This window comes from Aythya ferina, assembly GCF_964211825.1.
Source record: "Aythya ferina genome assembly, chromosome: 1".
Classification (NCBI taxonomy): Eukaryota; Metazoa; Chordata; class Aves; order Anseriformes; family Anatidae; genus Aythya; species Aythya ferina.
The window spans coordinates 169077995-169102012 of NC_140296.1; the positions used below are offsets into that span (position 1 = coordinate 169077995).

The following is a 24018-nucleotide window of genomic DNA, read 5'->3' on the forward strand; positions in this document are numbered from 1 at the left end:
CCTTGGACAAGCCATTCAACAGAATCCAAAGATAGAAGAGACATTTCAAAGATGTGAAAGATAGCCAGCAAAAGAAGAGCAAATGAACTAGCACTCCATCTGGATCAGCCACAGAGAGAAAGCCAGAAGCTGCCAAACTCATTCTACCTTATTTAGCAAAGTGACCCAAGCAGAAGCAGGAGCGTGTCCCTCTGTAGACATGGCAATGAAGTCACAAGTTGGCACTGGGACGGGCTGCCCAGGGAGGTAGTGGAGTCACCATCCCTGGGGGTGTTCGAGGAAAGGCTACACCTGGTGCTTAGGGACATGGTTTAGTGGCTGATGGTGGTACAGGGATGGTTGGACCACAAGATCCTGGAGGGCTTTTCCAACTTTAGTCATGATTCTAAGTTCTGACTAACTGGACATACACCCATGCACCGACACACACACTGCAGAATTTGCAGCTGGATCATCTGCTGAAGAAACATTTTAAGGATTTTGTCAATCAATGGGGGACAGTGGTTACTTGTCTGATATTATAAACCTGGTGTTACTCAGCCAGCAACAAGAAAAAACTAAACCAATATACCATCTTCAACAGACTGTATAAAATATGAGTATGTTTACCCACTTCCTCTCTTCCGATGCTTCCAGTCCTTTGGAGTATGTACAGTTCATTTAAGACTGAGATTGGCCCTAGGCTGGATTTAACGTAGCATTGTACAACATTAAGCCAGAAGTACTATACACTGGACTGCGAAATGCCCTTCAACTTAAATGCATTGCCATAAAAATGATAGTTTAGAAGGAAGTGACAATTGTGCCAGTAACTTAAGTATCCTATATGCTGGGGGATAGAAGTCAACTTCAGTATTATTTTAGGTATGCATGCAGAGGAAAAACAGCAAGAACCTTTTTTAAAAAATTTAAAAAATTACATACCAGCATACTGTTACCTACTTACATAACTCTCACAGAATTTTATTTATTTATAAATTGAGCTAATATTGTTGTGTTTTGTTTTGTTTTGTTTTCCCAACTTTTAAAGTGTGCTTTCAGTTGATGGCCCATCAAGAAAGCTATCAGCTTTTAAATATGCACTGTGTGTATCACATTTACTTTTTTTTTTCTGGGAATACCATATCATCTGAAATCAGATATACTAGGAAACCAAACTTAAGCAAAATTAACTTCAGAAAACAAACACGCTTCTGAAGTACCTATGTTGTCAAGGGAAAACAACCCCCCAAAAACAAAACACACAAAAAAAAAGGAACTGATACATAAATTTGAAGTTCTAGAAAACTATTACAGTAAATGTGTCCATGAAAAATGGTTATTTTTTAATATAGAATTGAGTCAGCCTTAAAAAGGAGAAATTCAGCTGCTGAATTTGCAAATAAAAATAATTTTAAAGATCTATACCTCAGTTTCAGTTTACAGGTCACCTGAGTCTTTCAGCCTAGCCAGACCAGGAACAATCACTTTTTTTTTGTAGGGACAATAAAAAACTGTGCTAATCAAAATGCCAAGAAAAATTACTGAGGTCATAAAACGGTGCAAAATCATAGCATCACCTGAGTTCTGGAAAGATAATCACATTTGCTTCAAATATTCTCATAATGACTGTACTTCTACAGAGGCACTTCTAGCCCCTAAAAGCTTGTTATGTGAGTTTCTTTCTACTGGTATTTAAACTCCAGCCATAAGAAAAGATCTCATTGGAAGACATTTCACCCTTTTTTGTGTTCAATAACCTTAAATTTGTCCCACTATGTAATTCAGAAATGCACTGATTAAGAACTGCTTGCAGCTTTGACTAAAAATTGATTTCACAATTAAACATTTCATTTTGTCACATGGACTGCATTAGTGCTTTACAGTATTTTGCTGTAGACGCAACTTTTGCTGTATTTCAGAAATTAGCTTTTCATAAGAGATTAAAGATATCCTCCAATTCAACAAGTTTATCTCTTTGAATTCTATCTCAAGTTTTCTGCCTGAGCTTGACTTTCTATTAAAAAAAAAAAAAAAAAAAAAGGCAGAAAAAGGTACTTCACCCATTTGGAAGTTCTAGATCCCCTCAGATGTACCCTAAAGAGTTCCTTAATAGGGCATACATAATAGTAACGCCCAACTTTAAAGGATTAAGAAATAAGCTACTGCAGTACATTCTTTAGAAATAACTAAATCCTATCCTTTCCTCCAGTCCTCAAATAAGCTGGAATACAGCATTTTCTGAAACATTACAATACTCAGAGCTAATAGATAAAAGTGCAGTTTCTGTATTCATAATTCTGATTAAAAAAAAAAAAAAAAAATAATAATAATAATAATAAAATCCACTAGTTTCTCTCTTACCAAGCTTTAAACCTTGAGGTGCTTCAAGCTAGTTCAGTTTCAGTCCTAAGATGCTCCCAGCTACACTTGCCATGGTAGCTGAAGCACCTTTACTTTAGAGCTTGTTCACATCCTCTCAGCTTGGAAAGGAGCAGAGTAGGCACAGATATTCATAAAATACCTGCAACACTGTATTCAGCCATGAGCATCCCATGGTGTCAAGGCAAGTATACTGTAACTCCTGCTCCCTAAGGAGGAGATGGGGGAAACACAACACTGAAGTAAAAAAATGTAGCCTTTATCTAAATGTGGGTAGTACTAGGCTACCTAAATGAGTGACAACCCTGTGACAGCCTCCCTGTGACCTCAGCCTTCCTGGCTGTGCACCATTCAGCCCACCAAGCTCCAAAGAACTCAGACAGGTGTGGGTAGCAGAGTCGCTGCTCTTAATGTGCAAACCTGGGATAATATTTACCTTCCTCAGATGACTCACAGTTCCTGTCTTTTTGGCTACTGCAGAGCAAGTTCTTGACTTAACCTTACTCATTTGTCAACTGCTAGAATACACTGAAGAAAAAAACCCAAAATGTTAGCTCTTGAGAGTCAACTATTTAACCTGCATCAGGAATCACACACCAGTTCATTCTGTCACTAAATGGACACAAGTTTGGCGTTGTTTATTTGGGGTGGGGGGAATTGCTTTTTGCATAAGGAAGATGACATTGAAAAGCATCCCGTCCCAGTGCCCGAGCACCCTCTGGGTGCAGACCCTTTCCCTAACCCCCAGCCTGACCCTCCCCTGTCCCAGCTCCATGTCGTCCCCTCGGGTCCTGTCGCTGTCCCCAGAGAGCAGAGCTCAGCGCCTGCCCCTCCGCTCCCCTCGTGAGGGAGCTGCAGGCCGCCATGAGGCCTCCCCTCAGCCTGCTCTGCTCGGGGCTGAGCAAACCAAGGGGCCTCAGCTGCTCCTCACACATCTTCCCCTCTAGACCCCACACCATCTTTGTTGCACTCCTTTGGACACTCTCTAATATTTTTATGCACTTCTTATACTGTGGAACCCAAACCGCACACGGTGCTGGAGGTGAGGCCGCCCAGTGCAGAGCAGAGCGGGACAATCCCTTCCCTCGCCCGGCTGGCAGTGCTGGGCCTGATGCACCCCAGGGTGCGGTTGGCCTCCCGGCTGCCAGGGCACGCTGCTGATTTATATTCATTTTGCTGTCAACCAAAAACAAAACATATAATCAAGAATTGAAAAATGCCAGCAGTAAGGTGTTAAAACAGGCCTTAAGTATTCTGAGCCTTAACTGCAGGATCTCAGCTTAATTTATCCATGGGACACCTGCAGCTAGATGAACAAAATAAAATTGTTAAATGTGTGGTCTTGCCCCACATATGTCCTTAAGCCCAATTCTAAGGAGACAAACAACCAGTAAGTTCTCAATAGTACTTCTCTCCTGTTAGGAATTGCAATATCCAAGTGCTGTACCCAGACACACTTTCACAGCATCGCTTCAGCAGCGTATTTCAGTCTACTCTTACACTTCAGTCTGGAATTTGTCTCTCCTTCCCTGTCTCAGAGCTTTCCTTCCAAAACATGCCATCTCAACCACTACCTGCCCTCAGTCTGCTCTCTTCTAATCACAACATGCTCCCATTCGTTTTGCTTAACAGCCAAGAACAGCAAACTTTTAGAAAATAACCATTTCTTACACAGAAAAGTGGAGCATACATAATTCAAATAATTGGAGAAATGAACCCCTTAAAAAAAATAATCACACCAAGCACATGCAAATTGCTCTTCTCAAAGGCCTGCTGGAACTGCGACAGATTCTATGCATTTCTCATGGAAACAATAAAAGGTTATTGTGACAAAAAAAAACTACGAATAGACAAGTTGAGTTGGAAGGGACCTTCAGAGATCATCCGGTCCAACCGTCTGACCGCACAGGGCCTAGCCAAAAGTTAAAGCGCATTACTGAAGCAAAGGGCACAACCTGAACCATAGGAGGTTCTGACTGGATATGAGGGGGCACTTCTTTACTGTGGGGGTGACAGAGCACTGGCACAGGTTGCTCTGGGAGGTTGTGGAGTCTTCTTCTCTGGACATATTCAAAACCCACCTGGATGCTGTTCTGCACAATGTGCTTTAGGTGCTCCCCTGGGTTGGGCCAGATGATCTGCACAGGTCCCTTCCAACCCGGACCACTCTGTGACTGAGGGCACTGTCCAAACGCCCCTTGAACACTGGCAGGCACAGGGCATCAACCACCCTGTTAGGAAGCCTGTTCCAGTGTTTGGCCACCCTCACATTAAAGAAATTTTCCTTATATGTTGTCTGAAGCCCCCCCGGTGCAGCTCTGGGCCATCCCCACGTGTCCCGGGGAGCAGAAGCCGGCACCTCACTCCCTGCTTGCCCTCCTCAGGGCTGCCAGTCCTGCTTTGTCATCCTCCTCTGGATGATTTCAAGCACCTTAACATCCTTTTTATATTCTGGAGCCCAGGAGGGCACACAGCATTCAAGGTAAGACCACATCAACGCTAAACACAGCAGAAGAGTCACCCCTTCTGACTAGCTCTGCTGTTGTTAAAGCATCCCAAGATGCAGTTTGGCCACCTGGCTGACATGGCACACTGCTTTCTCATGAAATGAAATTAGTGTTAGAACTACTTATACAATAATTTATGTAATATCAGCTGAAAACTCAAAGAGGGAGGTGGTGCAAGACAAGGAGGCAAAGGAGGTGTTGGGAACAAAGACATTTCAGCATGAAAAAAAATGAAATTTGCATAAGCAACTGAAAACAGGATATTTCAACAGGGAAACGCCAGCCCACTGCTGAAGTACCCATAGTAACAGTTCTCTTGTTACTGTATTCCTCCTCTGCCAGGATGCACTGCAACAGGACAAACACTTAACCAGTACGTGTTCCGTGGTCTGCATATGGGCATGAAGAAGAAAAAAAACTCAAGGGACAAAGGCACTCCTGTAACTAGAATTAAGCAGGTCAAGGAACAGCGAGATATGCAGCAAGCTAGGTCTGAATTCTAACATCTTAGGTTGGATGTCTGCTTCAACATAAAGAGACCCCACTAGGCTAAAATGTCTTCTCTAACAGTTACAGCTTCAGTACCAACACAAACACTTTACCATCTCTGAAGTTTAGTGTCACTCTAGCCAGCCAACACCGTTTTCTACAAACAGACAACTCAGATGACGCAGACATGGTCTAAGAGCTTAACCCAGAAAACGACCCAGGTGCTAACCCAGTCCAAGTTGGCCAATTGCTCTCACTAAGGTTCCACTTGGGAAGCACAGATAACTGCTCCCAGTACTACAGAAATGATATGAAGGTTTCATTGAAAGGTTTCTACGTTGCACCTTATTAGACTGAGTCTTCAAAAAGCTGCAATGAAAGCCTTGCAGGACTAATATGCAACACTAATTTTATACCGAAAGAAGATGCTAACCTTTTTCAGTATTATGCCCACTCTGAGCAGTATGTTACCAGCCGATACCCTTCACAAGAGTCCATCGATGTCCTGGAAGCCGGCCGTCTACAACTACAACTTACTGAGGGCAAGAAAAGCCATTTTTCCATGCAGAAGACAGATATCTACTTGATTTCCAGCTTCACTGCAAATAAGCAGTCCACTTTTCAGTGCTTCAAAACAGATAGCTGTGTGGTACTCCACAAATTAATGTCAGCTTCATTATACCTCCCTTTTAAACATATTTACATTTATTTACATACCAGCCAAGGGTGACATTATAACTAATTAAATATATATATATACACACACACACACAAACACACACTTAAGCCTCTAAAATAGTAAGACGGTTAAAATAAGATAACCTCAAGTAAAAGCTGCACACCTTACAAACAAGTTTGTGTACCGACAGCCTAACACCTTGCTAGTTCTGTGCAACTAAAAACTCTTTAATTCACATGTGAACTATAACCCACTGCTTCAAAAAAAACTTCTACATTTCTTCTATTTGCAAAATCAGAAACTTTCCCAAGAGAAAGTCGGTGGTGAGCAGAGAGAAAAACACCACTCAGAAGTGTTGGAGGCATCCAGGGGACAAACAGTGAAGGAGACCAGCAGCAACAGCACTGGCAGGGCAGAGGAGTGTGGAGAGGAGAGGGGACGAGGAGGAAACTCACGTCAGCTGTGGCTCACAGCCAAGGGAAGATGGTTGCTGATACCACAGCTGAGCTGAGAAGCGACTCAGAGGTTAGGAGGACAGCACTGATATGCTTGTCAGTAAGCACCCGCTCCGTGCCACTGGGAAAATGTTCTTCCCCTTTCTCTTAATATCCTGATGTGGTCTCTTGCATCACATCTGAGCCAAGCAGCTATCATCTCATCTGCCAGCTTTCTCTGTACAGTCACTACTGTAAAGTCATACGCTTCCAGCAGTATTTCTTAACAGTTTCTACATACCCTACTCAGCTGAAGCCAAAAACAAAGCTTTCTAAACCAGTATATTACAGCTTCTGTAATATATTAAGATTTATTAAGTTATGTATCTTACAATAACTATTATTAGGTAGTCTAACTGCTCACTGGCCACTATCTTTTGTTAGTTCATTTACTATTTAAAAACTTTTGCATTATATATCAAAGAGGTAAAGCTTACAAACAGAGGGAAAAAACAGACTTTAAAGTAATTCAAAATTGGGTCATATCCTTAAGATATATTATGTCACAGAAACATCGATATCTTCTACTGTGGGAGAAGAATAAAAGATTAATGAACAGGAACTTTTGACTTTTTATCTGCTTTCTAACTTAAAAAAAAAAGCAGTAACTGCCTACCTATTACTTCCTGGACACAGCCAAAGCTTTCAAGTTTAAGCATTGTATTTGACATAAGTCCTAGCTCCCTAAATATTTCCTACAGTTATAGTACTATATAGTAAGATGTAGATCATGGTTAGTGGAGTATCAGCAATAATGCTTTTTTTCTCCTTTTATTAGTTGGATGGAGTTTGTTGACATGCACTAATTCAGAACTAGGCCCATTATCACTCTAGCTTTTGCCAGGAAAAAAAAAGTTTCGTTGTCATAGTTCAGGGATCACAATATATACAAGACAACTGAAAGAGAGCACAGCTAATTTTTAAGGTATATCTAGCAGTACATTCACACATACAGCATTAAAGTAAGCTGCAGACCACCTGTTTGAAGCATTGTCAAGAAAGAGGTAATGCCACTGTTTTTATTTTATATTCAATTTTAGGAAAGTGTTTCTTTTGGTCTGGTCATCAGAGAAATAACTCGGAATATTCTGGCCAGAGAAAATCACTCTGCACACAGAACACATCAAACATCTTGTCTTACCTTAAAATACAACTGGAAAATTCAAAACACTAAGAATGTTTAATATATTGAATTTTTGAAGGAAAAATATTTACGAGCTGCCACAGCTTCCTGGCAGCATACTTGCTTCTCAGTGACTCTCCTTCTCCAGACACCGCACGCACAATAAAAGCGCACTCTGCAAAGGCAGGCACGTTTCCCAAGAGCACAGGCAGGTTAAAGTTAAATGCATGTATGCCTTTTTAGCACGTCCTCCTAAAATATACCTCAGGGAGTCTGTGACTTTTCAGGGGAAACCCAAAAATGCAAAGTTAACCAAAGGATAGGGGTATTTTATTTTATTTTTAAATGAAAGCATTAAGTTGCTTTAGGAAGCACGTTTCTTAAAATATTCCAGGGCCTGTTTCTTGTAACCTCCTGACTACAAAGCCAGGCTGTGTTGTGATTACAACTGTGCAGGGTTCAGCCATAAAGTAAAGTATCACAAAACAACTCCGATGTTTTTACACCGTATCTAAAGAACAAGGACACAAGCAGTCTTCAAAATTAAAAGAATTTCTGAATTTATTTTAAAGATAGTGAAAAAGTAGTAGACTTGTTTTACACTTTAACTTGCTGAACTGCAGTTGTGCACTGATTTTTTTTTATTTTTTTATTTTTTTAAAGCATTAAATGCTTTTCAGAAAGAATTTGCAGAGTTGGATACCATTCCACGATGGGAGAGAAGAATTACAGACTCAGTGAGATCCCTAACAAGGCAAACCAAATACAAGCACCAAGTAAAATTAAGAAAGTAGTTGAGTAGAAAGGCGTGATAGATGCATTTACTGATCTTCCACGTGTTTAATTTAAACCTATTCAATCACTCTGTTCACCATTAAGGCTGTCGAGAAATGAATTAATTAGCTGTTGCGCTCCCTCATTTAAGCAGGTGGACTTCAGTCAGACTGCCATCCTGTAAAACTTTGGCTCGGCGTGCACTGTGAAGCGTTCAAAATACCAAAACCCGAAATAACGTGTCATTTTTCATTCTCAAGCAATTCTCCTTTGGAGTGACAGACTTGATGCCACAACATTTTAAAACAGAGCTACCCCAAATTGGCAGCCTGAGCTCAGGCTGCCAATGCTGCTTAGACCTGGCCCAAGTCCCAGACATGGGATGTCCCCTGCATCTCGTACCTTCCTCCCAGCGTCTCTGCAAGCACTGCCGCACGTACTTCAAGCACTAGGACAAGATGGCAATGTTCAGTGCCTCAACAGCATGGTAAAAACAGCAGCAATAAAGCACTTTCTGCTATTCTGCTCTCATTAAAGGAAAAAAAAAATGCTTTCTTGAAAATAGGACTACTCGGCCTTCTACTCGGATGTATAGTCTTGCTCACAATGAAAGTTTTGTCTTCGGTGAACTGTTTGCAAAAGCAAGCCCTTGACTTTCAGTTTTTCTACATCTGGTTTCATAAAATTCAAACCTTATTCCTGGCCAGCAATATTACACTTTCATCTAGAGTTGCAATAGCAAAGCACTCAAATCATTTTTAGTCTCAACCCATTTTCCCAGTATTGCAGAAGGGGGAAAATGCAAGAATTTAAATTATGACACTAGAATCTGATGCCAAATTCTTTCAAGTCTTCTCAGGGTCAGCCAAATCCTGGAAGACATTTCTACTTCTTAAATGACCCAATCCTTCCCCCCCCCTGCACTGTTGAAGCAGGAATCTTAAAAGTTTTGCTTTTAAAAAGAGACACAGCTCCAGCATTAAATCTTGTTAAGGAAAGATAACTGGGTGGAGAACGAGTAATTTATTTGACACATCTCAGGCTGTAAAATAATTCCAGAGAACTCCATCCAATATACCCATGTATTAAATACAAAAAAGAAATTAAGATTTGCACTCAAAATCCAAATTAATACTTCAAAGGCAACAATATATCTCCTCCGAGCATCGGGCTAGTAAAAACACAAAAGGTGATATATTTCATCAGGAATCTATATGCTGGATAACTGGAGGCACTTACAAGTTACATGAATTGGTAACGTAACTATTTTTAAATTAAACAAAACATCACCCACATAATACAGCTCCTTTCAACAACAGGGAGTGTACAATAATTAGATCCCAAGATCTAGAGGCGGCAAAAAAGCATTCACAAATACGGGAGCATTCTGCTTTTCATCCCCTTTGCTGCTGTCATCATTTTTAAAACTTTGTTTCTGAATCTCTGTGGTGCCACACTTTGGTACTGTACAGTTAATGAAGTGTATTCTTTGCCACTTTTCTTAACCCTTCCCCCCTTTTTGAAAAGGAAGTCATCAAAACGCTCACTGCTACAACAGAAAATGTTCCTGGAGGCAGCATACATAAACAGCCTACTGAGAAGCACTGTGCAGGATTTACAACTGCCAAGACCTGATCATAAACAAAGTGGTTTTCTAGCTCTGTTCTTGCTGCGCAGAGTTTATCTTCAAAAAGCTAATTTAGAAACAACACTACTTTTAATGTATACGGGTAAAAATAAAATAGCTAAAAAAAAAAAATCCTTATATTGTCTGGATATACATGTTACATCAAAGCCTAAAGCTTATTAACAGGGGAAAAAAATAGCAAGATTGCTGGATCACCCACATTTAAGTGAAAGGCAGAAAAAAAAGTCACGAACAATTTCTTGGAAACTGAATTTATACAATTCTCAAGCAAATCCTGTTGCAGGCAAACTCTTTGTCTCCAAATTCGGCGATTCCTGGAAGGAACAACACTTCAGATCTCACTGCTTCTAATGCACCGGTCAGAATTTTGTTAAACAACTGCAAAGAAAAGTCCAGATGACTCACTCAACTGAATACCTGATGAAAGCTTTGAAAGCAGAAGGAGGAAGAACAGATTTGTTACTGATGGTTGGTCGAAAGCAGTAAACTTCAGAGTCAGAAGTGCTGTCTGAGGACAGGAATGTTGCTCAGGGTGTTCCAAAATCAGCCGTTAAGTGATAAGCAAGTCAGCTGGGCGGGTAACAAATGCATAACCGTGATCTGCTACAGTGAAATACTGATACACAAATCCACACAGGGTTTGCTACACGTCCTGTCCAACCTGTGGCTGGCACGAGGATCTCTGGGACAGGAGCAGGAGGGGAGCCGCTGGTGGCTCTCGCTTCAGCCACTGCTTTCACTCCACAGGGCACAAACTGCCCCGCAGCACCCTCACGTCTCCTTTTCCTTACCTGTCCAAGTGCCCCCGCATGGGAAAAGGGCAGCAACAGCCTATAGAGGATCCTAAAAGATCTTAGCTGTGAGCCTTCACGCTTCTCAATAAAGTACAAACCCTCAATCTAAAATTGCAACTGGAAGAACTCAAAATATTGACCAGTGCCAGCTAATTTGTGCTGCAGGTACTAAAATAAGCCTGCTAAGAGAAAATAGTCCTAAAGGAACAGAATCTGTCAGCAAGCCACGAAGAACATACAGAGAAGAAAGACACGGCTTGAAGGTCTGTGGCTTGTTTTTCTGTTTTTTAAGGAGATAAATTTGCTAAATTTTAGATTAAATGCTTTGATAGCTGGTTTGGACATAGGCCTAGTTAAGCAGAAAAAAACCTGAAGGACTGAACATTTTCTTTTAAGTTGAAAGCTTCTACTTCATGGGTTACTTTGGAACAAATTAATCCAACAGATTTTTAGTACGTTGTGGCTCTGAACTCTAAAAGAGCTCTCTGTATCCCCTAAGCATTCATTTTTCTGGACTTCTTGTGAAGTCTATAGTCAAATTAATTGACGAAAGATTGAAATGAAGCTGCTTAAGCTTTTTACTTTTGGGGTATGAAGTGCAGCCTTGGTCCCTTGTTTTCCTCCTTTTATTACTGTTTTCCAATTTAACAGCCTTCTTACCACAGTTCTGATGCCTTTAAATAATTGAGATTTGAAAAAACTTCTTAAATTGATCCAACAGATTTAAAGGGGAGAAAAGACAGGGTTTAACTTAAAAATTCAGAAAAGTAATGAGTTCCTTTAGGACGTTAGTGACTTCTAGCATTTCTTATCTGATCTATCGCTCTGTACTGATGATACTTGCTAATTTCTTCTGATCAAGAGATGAGCAGGTGTGCTGTTGTCTCTATGAGAACAGCTCCTCGTACAGCACTCCACGTTCTCCAGTGCCTTTCTTTAAAAAAACTACTAACTGTTATAATTGGTCTTGTCCCTTATGTGAAAGTTGAATTTTACAGTTTTTCTCCCTACCCCAGCATGTATTCATATGGACTACTACATCCTCTAAATCAGTGTCTCTGAATTGCAGCTACCTCATTCTTCAAAACGGTGTAGATTTGTTCTCAATGACTTAATTCAAACAAAAATCCACGTTTGAAAACATTCTCATAAAAAGCATCCCTCTGTTTTAAGTTCTGCTCTAAAATACCTACTTCTAAGGGAAACAAAACATACATTGTATACAGCCTTCTATGAGAGGATTCTGTAAAAGCCCTTGTCATCAATACATTAGGCTGGAAAAGAGAACAGAAAGAAAAGAGCACACAACCAAAGCAGGTTTCTTTTACAAGACGAAATCATGTTAACACTACGGAAAGACGAGAGCTGAAGATTACACGCCGTGAATTAATGACTTTCCATCTACGAATCCCGTATTTCAAAACAGGTCTGTCTGGTACTACTTCATAAAGCATCAGATCTAGCCCAAATTTAAATAAGTAGGGCTGAGCAGCCACTCCTGAATCACATGAGGAGGAGCGCACAAGCTCTACCAGTCCTTAATCCCCATGCCCTGTATCCATCTCAACAGCTTCTGACTAGAAGAAGTGACTCTATTGCTGGATTCAGAGCAAGTAAATTCATAAACAAGGCAAGCCACCTAACTGTCGTGATAAGGAAGACAAGTCAGGATGGGTCTCGTCTTCCTGATACCACGGGTACCTTGAACTACAATTTACCATGCTCCTGGTTACCAACCTGCATGCTCTGTTGTGCTTCAAATGTTGGCTCACAAAACGGAGCCCTCACCTGGACATGGAACTGTAATCCCACACCACAGCTGCTCCAGCCTCAGCTTTTTTCAAGCAAGTCGCAGAAACTACTTGTTAACAGGCATGCTCTCTGCTGGGGAGGCAAACTACACATCCCAGATCGGCTTTAGGAAAGGCAAAACAACCCAGAGAGTGCCTCGGAAGCACAAACAACACACTGATAAACTATTCCAAGGCACAAGAAACCAACCTGGGCCAAGCATAGTTTTTTCCCAACCCGTTTGTAATGCTGGGACAAAGGCTTGGAGCACGCAGGAGGGGAGCCCGTGGCCAAATTCAAATCCCCGAACTGAAGGCTAGCTGAGCATAACAAACAACCCACGGCAAATGGAAGGAGAAAAAAAAAAAAAAAAAACTCCTCAAAATGACTTCTGGGACTTTCCGCGGTACAGCATTAAATTCAAACACGCATGTGCCAAAATGTAAAACAAAGTAATCACAAAAACAAGCTGTTCTTGAGGTTTACTGACTCTTCTACGCTCATCTTATTATAATGAGTCTTAAACTTGTCATGACATGTCACTGGGAACGTGCCCGTGCTCCTTTCACTCGGTATTTGGCAAAACCCAGAAGCTAACTCATACGTTTTCAGCTTTGTATCTTTATACCATGTTCATTTTTTTTGTTTTTTTATTCCCAATAAACTGTAGGCTCTAATTAGCTTGCAATCTGCTGAAATTCTTTCCCAACCCAGAGCTACTCAACAAATTCTACTTTTTGCATGGCACAACACCTGCTTAGAAAAAGGTTGTTCTGCCTTCTCTGCTTTTTAGGGCATAAACATGAGAACTGGTCACACCTTACAGCATATCCTGATTCGTGACTTCCAATAACAAACTGAAAGCACTGACTTTTGAATTCAGTGATCTCAAGAGACAACAAAAAAAGTTGTGAGGCTGACCTTCCCATCTCCACAGACAGACGTACTGAATTCAATGTAATTCTATCCCAAAATAGCCTATGCTGTTAACATACATTTCGGGATAAACAACTAAAAGTTGGTTTATGGGATTTTTTTTTTTTTTTAGTCTTTTCCATTTCAACTGAAGGAACACTAGGGATTCCAAAAAACATCTATTTACAGAGCATACCATATTCATATGAAAACCTTACACAAGGAGCTTTTTTTTTTTTAAATAAATAAATAAAATCAAATTGGGATCCATATGCCAAAGTGGGGAACTCCCCTACCCACTGTACAGTGCTACCACTGCAAAGTTACAAACACGCCACCTTGGCTCATTTTTATTATGATTACAGAATACTACAAAAGAAGAGAATTTACTGAAGTGTTAACTGCTATTGCACTGAACTTTGATGCGTTAAATGTAGCAAGACACCGACAGCCACTAAAATAGAGATGTCCATGCCCAATCCCTTCTTACCTTTGTAAAGTCACATTCAAGTTTGGAAAAACTGTCAGAAAGAGCACTTTGTAAATCTAAAGAAAAGTATCTGTAGCATTTTTAAAAGCACATATGAAAAGTAAACACAGTTGTTTCAATTCCTCTCTCACACGCATACATCATTCCACTACTTAAATAAAATCTCATTATAAAGGTGTTACACTTTTTAATACACTTCCAAGTTACTTCCTTCAACACCTCCTCGTTCAATCCACCGCCTGAGTATTTTAAAGAGCAAAATGTTATGTTCCAATGGCTATCCCACTCCCTTTGAAAGGATTCTCCTTGAGGAGCCTTAAGTGCACTAAAAATAGCTACCTACCTACAGACTGCACTTTTGCCCATTAATTTTTTGTCTCTGCTGAGGTAAGCAAATTTTGACCGGTGAACGCTTCCTGTAAATGAAGTAGATTAATAAAACATTATTAGTAAAAATACATTGTTGCCTTCTAAACTTCATACAATTCTTATTGTTCCATATTCTGAAAAACTAATCCATTTTAAAACACTTAACACACTGAAAACAATTCAAGCTTAAAATAATAAGCTTAAAATAAAAGATTTCTAAATAGTTTTAAAGCAAAATGTAAATGCATTAAAAAGCAATAATCACACGTACTAAAGTGAGTCATTAACCACCAAAACTTCACTTTTAAAATGAATTTAATAGCATTAATACTATTAATTAATAGTATTAATATAATATAATACTATTAATTAATAGTATTAATAGTAGAGTCTTAAGGGAAAAATGAATCAGCAGTAAGCTTTTTTTTAAAAAAAAAAAAAAAAAAATCACGTTCACAGTATGAACTAAATGACTACAGAGACCTAACGTATCTACGTGTTCTTTGTCAAAGCAGAAAGGCTCAGATTCCTTGATCCCGTAAAGGCAAATGAATCTAAAAACACTACAGAAAACCACATAAGACATCACAAACACTCCCCAAATTATTTTTAACCATGCATATCTTTCTTTGTTAACCCCAGCTACACCTGAATGCTGGCTGACGCTTTCTGTTACACACCTTAAAGGCAATTTTGCCTCCCTATAAGAAATACAGAAATGATCCCAAGCCACCCTGAGACAGCACGGGAGCAAGTACAGATTCCTGCCTCTACGGTTTTCAGAGATAACCAGAAAACAAAACCCAAAACTGGAGACTTTGACCTTTTGGGATCTTCAGAACCAGCGCGCTCTGGCTGTAGCTGGTAGGGGAAATAAACAACGGCATCAGAGAAAAACCACATCACGGGAGTCCTCAGCGTGGAGTGCTATTCCAGGAGCTGAGGCTGGTGGGGGAGGCCCAGCACTGGAAGACATCAAGCTTTAAGTCTCCAAGACTATTAGAAGTTCAGTCGCAGCATAAACAGCTGCTTTTAGGGTGCAATCAGTGAACAGAGTACCAAATATCAACACGTTTCCCTTGAAGGAGAGAAGGGACTTGGGCTGCAAAGCCTCTCCAGGCAGCTCCAGAGGTAGCTGAGCTTCAGCTTCTCCCTCTGGTCTCTGAACAGCATCAGCCAAGGACACCAAAGCAGCTCCATGTCCAGCTCCAGTGTGAGGGAGATGCCTCATGCCACTGCAACACAGACTGAATAAAACAGCACTGATGAAATTTGGTGACGCTCCAGCCTTGCCCTGCCAGGGATGGCAATTAAGAAAGCCCATATTCAAGTACCAAAATACGTCTTCAGAGAGCTCCATTAAAAACAAAAGGAATACATTCTGAATGAGAAACTGCCCTCATTTTGTTACGTATGTATGTGATGTTATATTGAGACTGCATCTTGCTAACACAAATATTGGCCTGTTTGAGATACGCACAGGAATTCTGGTCAGAATCACTACTTCCACCCCATTTCAGGGCTTTTGTTCTCCACGTCTCGTGAGAAATGAGAAGCCTTGTGGCCCAAAGGCTGTGCAACAAGCTGTATTCGTCTTTCCCAAACTAGATGTTACCTCGGTAATGAGGAATTTGTGCAGGATGAGAAATTCTGCCCCTCAAAGACAGACCTGATACTCCAGAGGGGCTGGCAGCTGCTGTCTCCTGGAGATGACAACCAGCAGGTTTTGGTTCCTACCAAGCTTTGACTTCTGCAGCAGGTGGGAGCCGGCATCCACCGGGTAAAAACCAGCAGCTGCCAGTCCTACTAGAGACCTCACACGACCTCCCGGGGGAACCCATTCTGCTCTCACCACAGCTCCCCCCCGACCTTCTAAAACCCCTTTGTACAAACATCATGACGATCTTATCTCTTCCCTGAGGGCAGAGAGCAGCTTCTCCTCTCCCTTTCCCTTTTTACTCTGGAGGCACAGTCCCTCCTTTGTGCTCTCGCTCCCTGAGGAAAACAGCTTGAGTTCTTCTCTCATCTTCTGGGCCCTCTCTTCTAGACCCGTGTTCCTCTCCGGTGCTTTTAGTGGTTACTGTACTCCTGTAAGTACAATACTCCACGTGAGCTCCTCCCATCTTTTATCACAGCACTAGTATTTCACGATGCCTTGCAGACAGGCACTCAGACAGCCCGGAATGGCGTCTGCTTCCTCCTGCCCCTCACCAGCCCAGCGCGGAGCCGGACGGCTCGCTGCGCACCACACGCTCTGCTCGACTCAATAAAACAAACACGAAACCTTTACCGGGATGCAATCCCCAGGGTTTCACAATGAGGTATTTATACCATGGTTTTCACAGAATTGTGGAAGGGCTGAGGCTGGCAGGGCCCTCTGGAGCCCACCAGGCCCAACCCCTGCTCAAGCAGGGCCACCCCGAGCAGGCTGCCCAGGGCCACGTCCAGGTGGGTTTTGAAGATCCCCAAGGAGGAGACCCCGCAGCCTCTGTGAGCAGCCTGGGCCATGCTCAGGTACCTGCACAGCCAAATGCAACCCACAACACAGGGTTAGTTCTTCCACAGTCTTACCCATGTGCCTGACTCTCTTCTATTTCTTTCAGAAATACCATGCCCCATCTGTATCGACCCGGTCCCACTCTGACTTCCAGACAATGTAACTTGGAACATCTGCCTCTGTACCACCCAATCCTAGTTCAGCAACCCAAACAAAACAACAAAAACACACACAAAACAAGAAAACCCAAAGCCATCACCTGCCAGCAAAACAGGAAAATACTTCACGCATTCCTAAGCAAAGCCAGCACAAAGGTGCCTCTGATGTTAAGCCCTTGCATGCAGTAAGGACAAAATGAATTATTTAAATAATGAAACCCTGTCAATACTGAATATACAAATCCCAGTAAAAATGTCAAAACAGTGTTTATACTGAAATAACATGACCATATACACATCATTTTTGCGTAACGTTTCCTCTCTGCCACGCTGAGAACACAGAGCCTGCTTCCACTCGCGATCGGGCAGTGCAATATCTGCATTTTACATACTGGAGAAGGATGCCTGTGCTTTTCCCTGTAGGAGAATTACTCTGGAAGATATTTCCTTTGTAGTCGCATACTCATTAGTCACTGGCCTTGCACTCATTAGCCTGGACTGACTTACAGTTTCATTATTTTCAGCGTTGGTTTGCTGTTGCTACAGTCAGAAGATTAACCTATTTCAGCATCTTCCCTCACGTTCAGATAACCTGATGCTGCTCAGGCTTCGCATACTTGAGAAACCTTCAAGTGATCGGTGGTCGTAATCCCAGCCACTTCGGGTCCTTTTCAGGAACAAACCTCATACAAAGAAGCCTCTCTCCACCAGTCCGTACTAATGCAGGGAAAAAAGAAAAAGTTCCTCTAGGTAACAAGGCTCTTTGGTGCGCTCCGCTAAACCACACGGATCTGCATCATGGGGTCTTGGGCAGCAACGTGAGAGCTCACAAGCAGACAGCTGCGTGAAGGAGCCTGCTTTCAAAAGCCACACTGAAGTTCACTTTAGAGTCAGTCGAGGGAAGTATTGGGGAGGAATTGCTCTCTGGACTGACCTCTCCCCAGTGACTACAACGGAGCCCAAGCAGGTAGGTGAGCCAGACCTCCACCTTGCAGGTAATTAAACACAAGCAAGAGAGATCTAGTCACTGAGAGACTCCTCATCTCCTGTGATCTTACTGGCTGGAGCAAACTCAATATCCTACATTTGTTACCCCAGAATATGAATGGGTTACAGTAAAGAGAGCACCATCATTTTATTTGTTACACTGCAACGCAACACCATTTAAAATGAGTGATTAGCCACACATGACAAACTAAACCCGAGCTTGCCTCGCATTGTGTTTATCTGCAGCACATTTCCTTAGGCTCTCACACACTGTTTCAGCTGCATCTCCTCCTCCTCCAAGGCAGCTCCAGCTCGCTCTGAGTAACTCAGGACGCAGCCCTTGAAGCAGAGCAGACACCAACGAGCCACGCTTAAAACAATCAAAAATGATTTAGAAAGCGCTCAAACACACTGAACTTTGGCAGGGGCTCAAAACATCTCCACAAAAGGTAGTTAAGAGAAAACAAACATTAAACACAAAGGAGCTGTAATCTTGCCTCACCTCTCACCAGCCACCGCCACTGTGATGTTCAGCGGGAGGCAGCTGCCCAAGCACAGCCTCCACTGCCTCACGGGCAAATTCACCTGCGTGAGCCGTGTCATGCCTGGCGAGGACAGAAACAGATAAAATTCCAAAAAGAAGGCTTCTAAAATTTCCTATTGTGGAGGTAAAATGAAGTAGGAAAAAAAGAAATACTTGACATTTGTTCTACGAGCCGTTTCCTCTTTTTCATTCTTCAAGTGGTTAAAGACCTTTCCTTCCACATAGAAGTCCAAAACGCAGCAGTATTTTCCATGCAGAAAAAAAATAAAACCTAACTTTCATGAAGAAAAATAATGCAGGGAAGTTTTCATGAATAGCTTTAAGATATTACCGGGAAGGTTATCCTGAAGTATTCACCTTTCTGTCCAGTTGACCTGAAAGAAATAAGCCTCACTCTGGGGCACCTCACAGCCACAGCTGTGCTCACTCCCACCCAGCAGATGACACAACAGCCCTAGCAGAAGACCTTGGTAGGACCAAGGTTAAGGGGTGGGAGGTACAAGCACCCATATAGGACAGAAATTCTTGTGTTATCTCTACCAAAAGGCCTCCCTGTGGACCACAGATTCCAAAAGCTTTGAGCTGGCAGCACCCACAGCTTTCTACTTGTACTTTTTGAACTCTATAATATTAGGTTCCTGATTCTATCTCTCGCCCCCCAAAAGCTCACCAAGGAGTAAGGGCAGGGTACTCAAAGCCATCAGACCCCAAGCAGGTATTCAGTTTCTGGCTGACAGTACTCACAGCCAGCAACATTTTTCAAGTTGCTCAAATTTCTGCATTAGCCTGTGTGGTCTGACAGCTCCTTCTCATCTCCCTGCTAATCCCTGCTCATATTGCGCCTCAGATAATGTAACGTGTAGCTCCCCATCTATCTGTGCACAGACCCATGTCTTCCTCGGTACCCAGGGCGTGTATACACATTGAAGATTTCACCTGAGTGGTGAATATTGCACGGGAAGAACACTTACATCCAATGAAGATGACTAAAAATGGTAAAGCGCTCGGTTTCCAGACTGTCAAAGAACTTCCAAAAGGGTTTTAAAAGCTGAAGCAAATCTCACCGCAAACCCACACAAAATTGTGCTGTTCCAAAGACACCAACTCGGGTCCACGTTGAGCAGACATCCCAAAGGCTGCCTGGTGCAACCCACAGCAGGAACGAGCCAGAAGCCTCTCTGGACAATGTTCTGGTAAAAAAAACTTCACGAGGTGTGCAGGGAAAAGCGTGAAGAGTTCCACCTTCGCTGTCCTGTTGAAGATCCACGTCTCCCAGTTCTGCAGGCTGATCTTGGGGTGGCTGGGTTGGTGGGGGCATCCCAATTTCTTACCCAGCACTGCTTAGGGTCTCTTCTAATAGAATAAACACTAATAACCTCCTCGTCTCCGCTGATCATGCCCAGAGGGAAGCCTCTCTCTAGAGAAACTGTCAGAGAGCAGATTCCAAGGAATATTTTTCCAAAACATTTCATTCCAGAGGCTTAATTGCCATCGCTGTAAGACGCCATTAAAACCATACTGAGCATATTTCCAGTGCTAAAATAACCCCAAGCGAGAATCAACATGCATATAAAAGGAACTTCAGATGGCTACATGGTCAGACAGGTACATATATAAAAGGGAACTACCTGGTTTGGGCCAGTAAAGGTAAATATTTACAACGTCAACGGAAATACAGAATTTCCTGTTGTTACATGCTTGTATGGTCTCACAGATTTGGTCTGTTACCTAGAAGGTACAGGTACCCAAAACATTACAGCTGTTTTTCCAGTGGTTCTCCTAGTAAAAAGGAGATTTCAAAATACCCACTGTAGGCAATCACTATTCTAATCCCAAATTTTCATTCAAGAAACATTAAGTGAATATTATCTTAAACATCTGAAAACATTACTGCTGGTAACAGGGAACTATAAAGCATCTCCAGGTTCCCGAGAAGGTGCCGAGGCAGCTCTAAACAGTAGTGTGGGTAGCACTTTCTCACTGGCTTTAGGCAAATTTTGGCCTTGCAGCAGTGCTCTCTGAGGGGTTCAGATCCCAACGCACCACTGCAGCGCCAAAATCAATGGAATTGCCATTGCAAGAATTTTTCTCTGAATGGATAACAGAGCTGACAAAGGTCCATCTGTTGACATCCATCTCTAAAATGACAGTCTGAATTTCCCATTCAGACCCAAAACCATGAAACGACTCCGTCTTTTCCTACAGTTCTCAAAGCACACAGAAATCTACGGCTAAACCCAAACCTTGACACATTAATTTATCTGGCCCTGGTAAGGAGTGGGTGACTTCACAATATTGTCTTCTTTGATACTGATACACACCCCCACTACCACCCAAAGGCACTCTGATTTACTCAGAGGTTCCTGAAAACTGATGAGACATTTCTGCTTCCTCGGGAAAAGCAACTCCAAGCAGCAAGACCAGCGCACCCTATCTTAGATTAAATAAAATCAACTCAAATTGTAAGGAGCAACACATTACAAAGACAATCCTGAGGGATATCACAACGTAAAGACTTATCAAATATAGATAGGTTTAGGTATTTGCTAAATATCTTAATGCTGAGACTTAACAGTCCTAAACCCACCAAGGCAGAAGAGCCTTCACAGGTGATGTGTTCACAACAACCCCGGTCAGCTGCATCAACCTGATAGGATGTACATAAAATTTCTGGGTGCTTAGCATGCAGTTTGGTTCTCCAGTGAGACAAAAAGATGCTTCAAGTTAGTAAAACAGTTTTCTGAGTCCCTTAAAAGACCCCTGTTTCATTATTACGAAGAGAAAGGGGTAACACCAGCACGAGAGAGTTGACCAAGCAGATATTTACAGTTAGCAGATTTGCATCACTACAAAACACAGAGCACAGACACTTCCTCTGCCATGCTCACCGCCGTGTTTCCACCGTGGTGCCCTGCAGTGACAAATCCTTCCCCTCTGTAGTGCAACACAACTTCCCTAGCGCACAGGGAAAGTCCACGGGCAGACTCCTGAAGGGAAAGGCTGGGGCATGCCTGCTGAAACTCCTGGCTACTGTATCAGAAACAGGACAGAGGTCAGAAAATAAAATGTTACGAAGGAAAGTTACAAGTTTCCTTGTAGAAAGGGGAAACTGCAGGCAGAGGACGCAGCCCCTGAGCTGAAGCTGCTGGGACACCTGGAGTGATACCCAGGGAAAGCAGCTGGGCTGAAGGGTTAAGGCTGGCAGCATCTCTCGGCAGGTTTGAACAGAGGTGAAGGGAAAACCAAAGCTGAAGTCTTCAAGCTCTGTAAAAGATGTATTGGTTGGAAAAATGTACAAAGGGACAAGAAGTGACTGAACCATCAGGCTGAACCCCTGACAGAATGAAAGACCTGCACAGGCCAAGCTGCCCAGGTTTACTAAAAGGCTCTACAATACCTACAAGCATTTTACCCAAAGCAGATATATTTTTGCACATCCTGGGTGTTTTACAACAGCTACCCCTGACCTCAAGCTATTAAAACTTCTCTGTTTGTCTCAAGGAAGCTGTACAGGAAGGTAATACACAGAAATTCTTCCCCGGAGCTCCTTGGCCTTCCTTTGCACCGGCAGAGGAAGCAGAGGGCTGTGGCAAAGCAGAGCTGTGTCCACAAAGGCCACACCGGCAGGCAAGGCCACCTCGGCTACTGCAGAACATCCCTGGGGTTGTGGGATGCCTCCCTTCCTCCTTCCGTGTGAAACCCCAGGCCTGCAGCCAGCAGCTGTGGCCGGAGCCCTCTCTGAAGCAGACCTGGCAGAGGAGCTGTTGTACAAAAAGCTGCTCCGCTCCCAGAGGAGCTGGGGGTGACAGAGATCCACTGACGTAGTGCACAAACCTGCAGCCCGGAGTGTAAGCCCAGGAACATCAAGAAAACAGCAGATGAGATGAATGCCTGTTAAAGAAAAGGGCAAACAGAAGCTTTTGCCATCTTTTGGCCCTATGCACACAGCTTGAAGAGATGGCCAGGCCACTGAAACCAACGACAGGTAAGGAAGGGAGATTTAAAGGCCAGAAGCCCAGGGTAAAAAACCGCAGCTTGGGGAAACACAAAAATGGTAAAATGTCAGTAAACAGGGGATGGCACCAGGAATACTCCACCTGAACACCAATTTCAGAGGGAAAGGGCCGTCTGGTTCACGTCGCTGTGGGCACACAAGGACCTGTGTGAACAAATGTAATGATTTTTCTCTTTCCTTTGAGGCACGAGCCACATCTCTGAGACACCTGCAACAAACGCCCATTTTGGCAGTGCTGAAGGAGCATCCCGATCAATGCAACGTTTGCAGTTCACTTGTGATACATCTCTGTGTGTTCCAGCCTGCTGGATGCAGTGTTCCTGCCCAGCAATGGCCGTGTTGGGCCCCATGGCTGTGGGAACAACCCGGGACCCCCTCAAAACCGACAATTTGGCTGGAGCAGGCGGGGAGTGAGGAAGGGCCGAGCCCTGCCCACCAAACTGTGCACGCCCTGCAGCACACACGCAGCATCACGGCTCTCGTTTGAAGGTCTTGGGTACACATCACGGCAACCAAAGCAAGTTTTACATCGAAATTGGATTTCCTTCTGCTTCCTCTAAGAGATCAGGATTTCTCCAGGTTTCCTTCTCCTTAATTCCTCAAGCACCGCGTGCTGACGTGGAGCTGCAGACACTTAGCTGTGCTAGCCTGGTGTAGTCAAACGCTTGCGCCGTCATTTTGCTTCGTCTTCTCACACAACACAGCCCAGAAACTACCATCGCTAAGACAGAGCTGCACCTTTCCGCTCTTTTTTTCCAGCCTTTTCATTTAACCCAGCACCACAGTCCCATCTCCTGTGAATATTTCAAGCATTTTATCCATCACGAAGCTCACAGAATACAATAGATAGGAGATAATCCCCAGTTAAGACAGACCCAAGCACACGGCTTCAACAACCATACCTGCTGTGGGCTTGGTTAAAACCACCAAGCACTGACTCGGGCTCTCGTCAGCTCTGCCTGCGAGCACATGCCTCCTCACCAGCGAAAGTTACTGAAAATATTTTTACTATTTTTGTTTACCGGGTTTCAGAGCGCTCTGCAGGGACTGGTTTCGTTCTTAGTGGCGCTGCTGGGGCCGTACGGGACCGCTGTGAGCTGCTCAGCCTCTCTGCTCACAGCTCCAAACAAAGGGCAGAAACTCTGACCCCACAGAGCCAGAAGGCACCGAAGAGGGCGTATGGAGGAGAACAAACCAGCAAGGTACCTCTGCTGATGTGCAAAAGGGTTTTTGTAGCAAAGTGCTGATCAACAACAGAGATGCAAAGGGGCAAACGGACTCCAATAAATAAAAAGGCTTCATGGTAAAATATTTAAAATGTCTTATTAGAAAACACCAACTCAAAACAGTCAGCAATGCCCCTTCAAGCACTCTTTTCTTTTT

The 24018-nt window shown here is 42.9% G+C and overlaps 1 protein-coding gene across 7 annotated transcripts in view; it reads right to left on the reverse strand.

The window, feature by feature from the left end:
• The window catches only part of CNOT2 (CCR4-NOT transcription complex subunit 2), an 85528-nt gene that overhangs the window by 41876 nt on the left and 19634 nt on the right, over positions 1-24018 (reverse strand). For 2 of the 7 annotated variants that reach the window (XM_084491987.1, XM_084491991.1), the window contains exon 2: positions 14409-14481. The exons of 2 other annotated variants lie outside the window; for them this stretch is intronic. The gene's annotated coding sequence lies outside the window, so the exon portion shown is untranslated. Of the gene's footprint in view, positions 1-5790; positions 5957-6199; positions 6490-14408; positions 14482-24018 lie in introns of those variants that run through there. 3 more of the 7 variants (XM_084491988.1, XM_084491989.1, XM_084491992.1) reach the window with 3 other exon arrangements.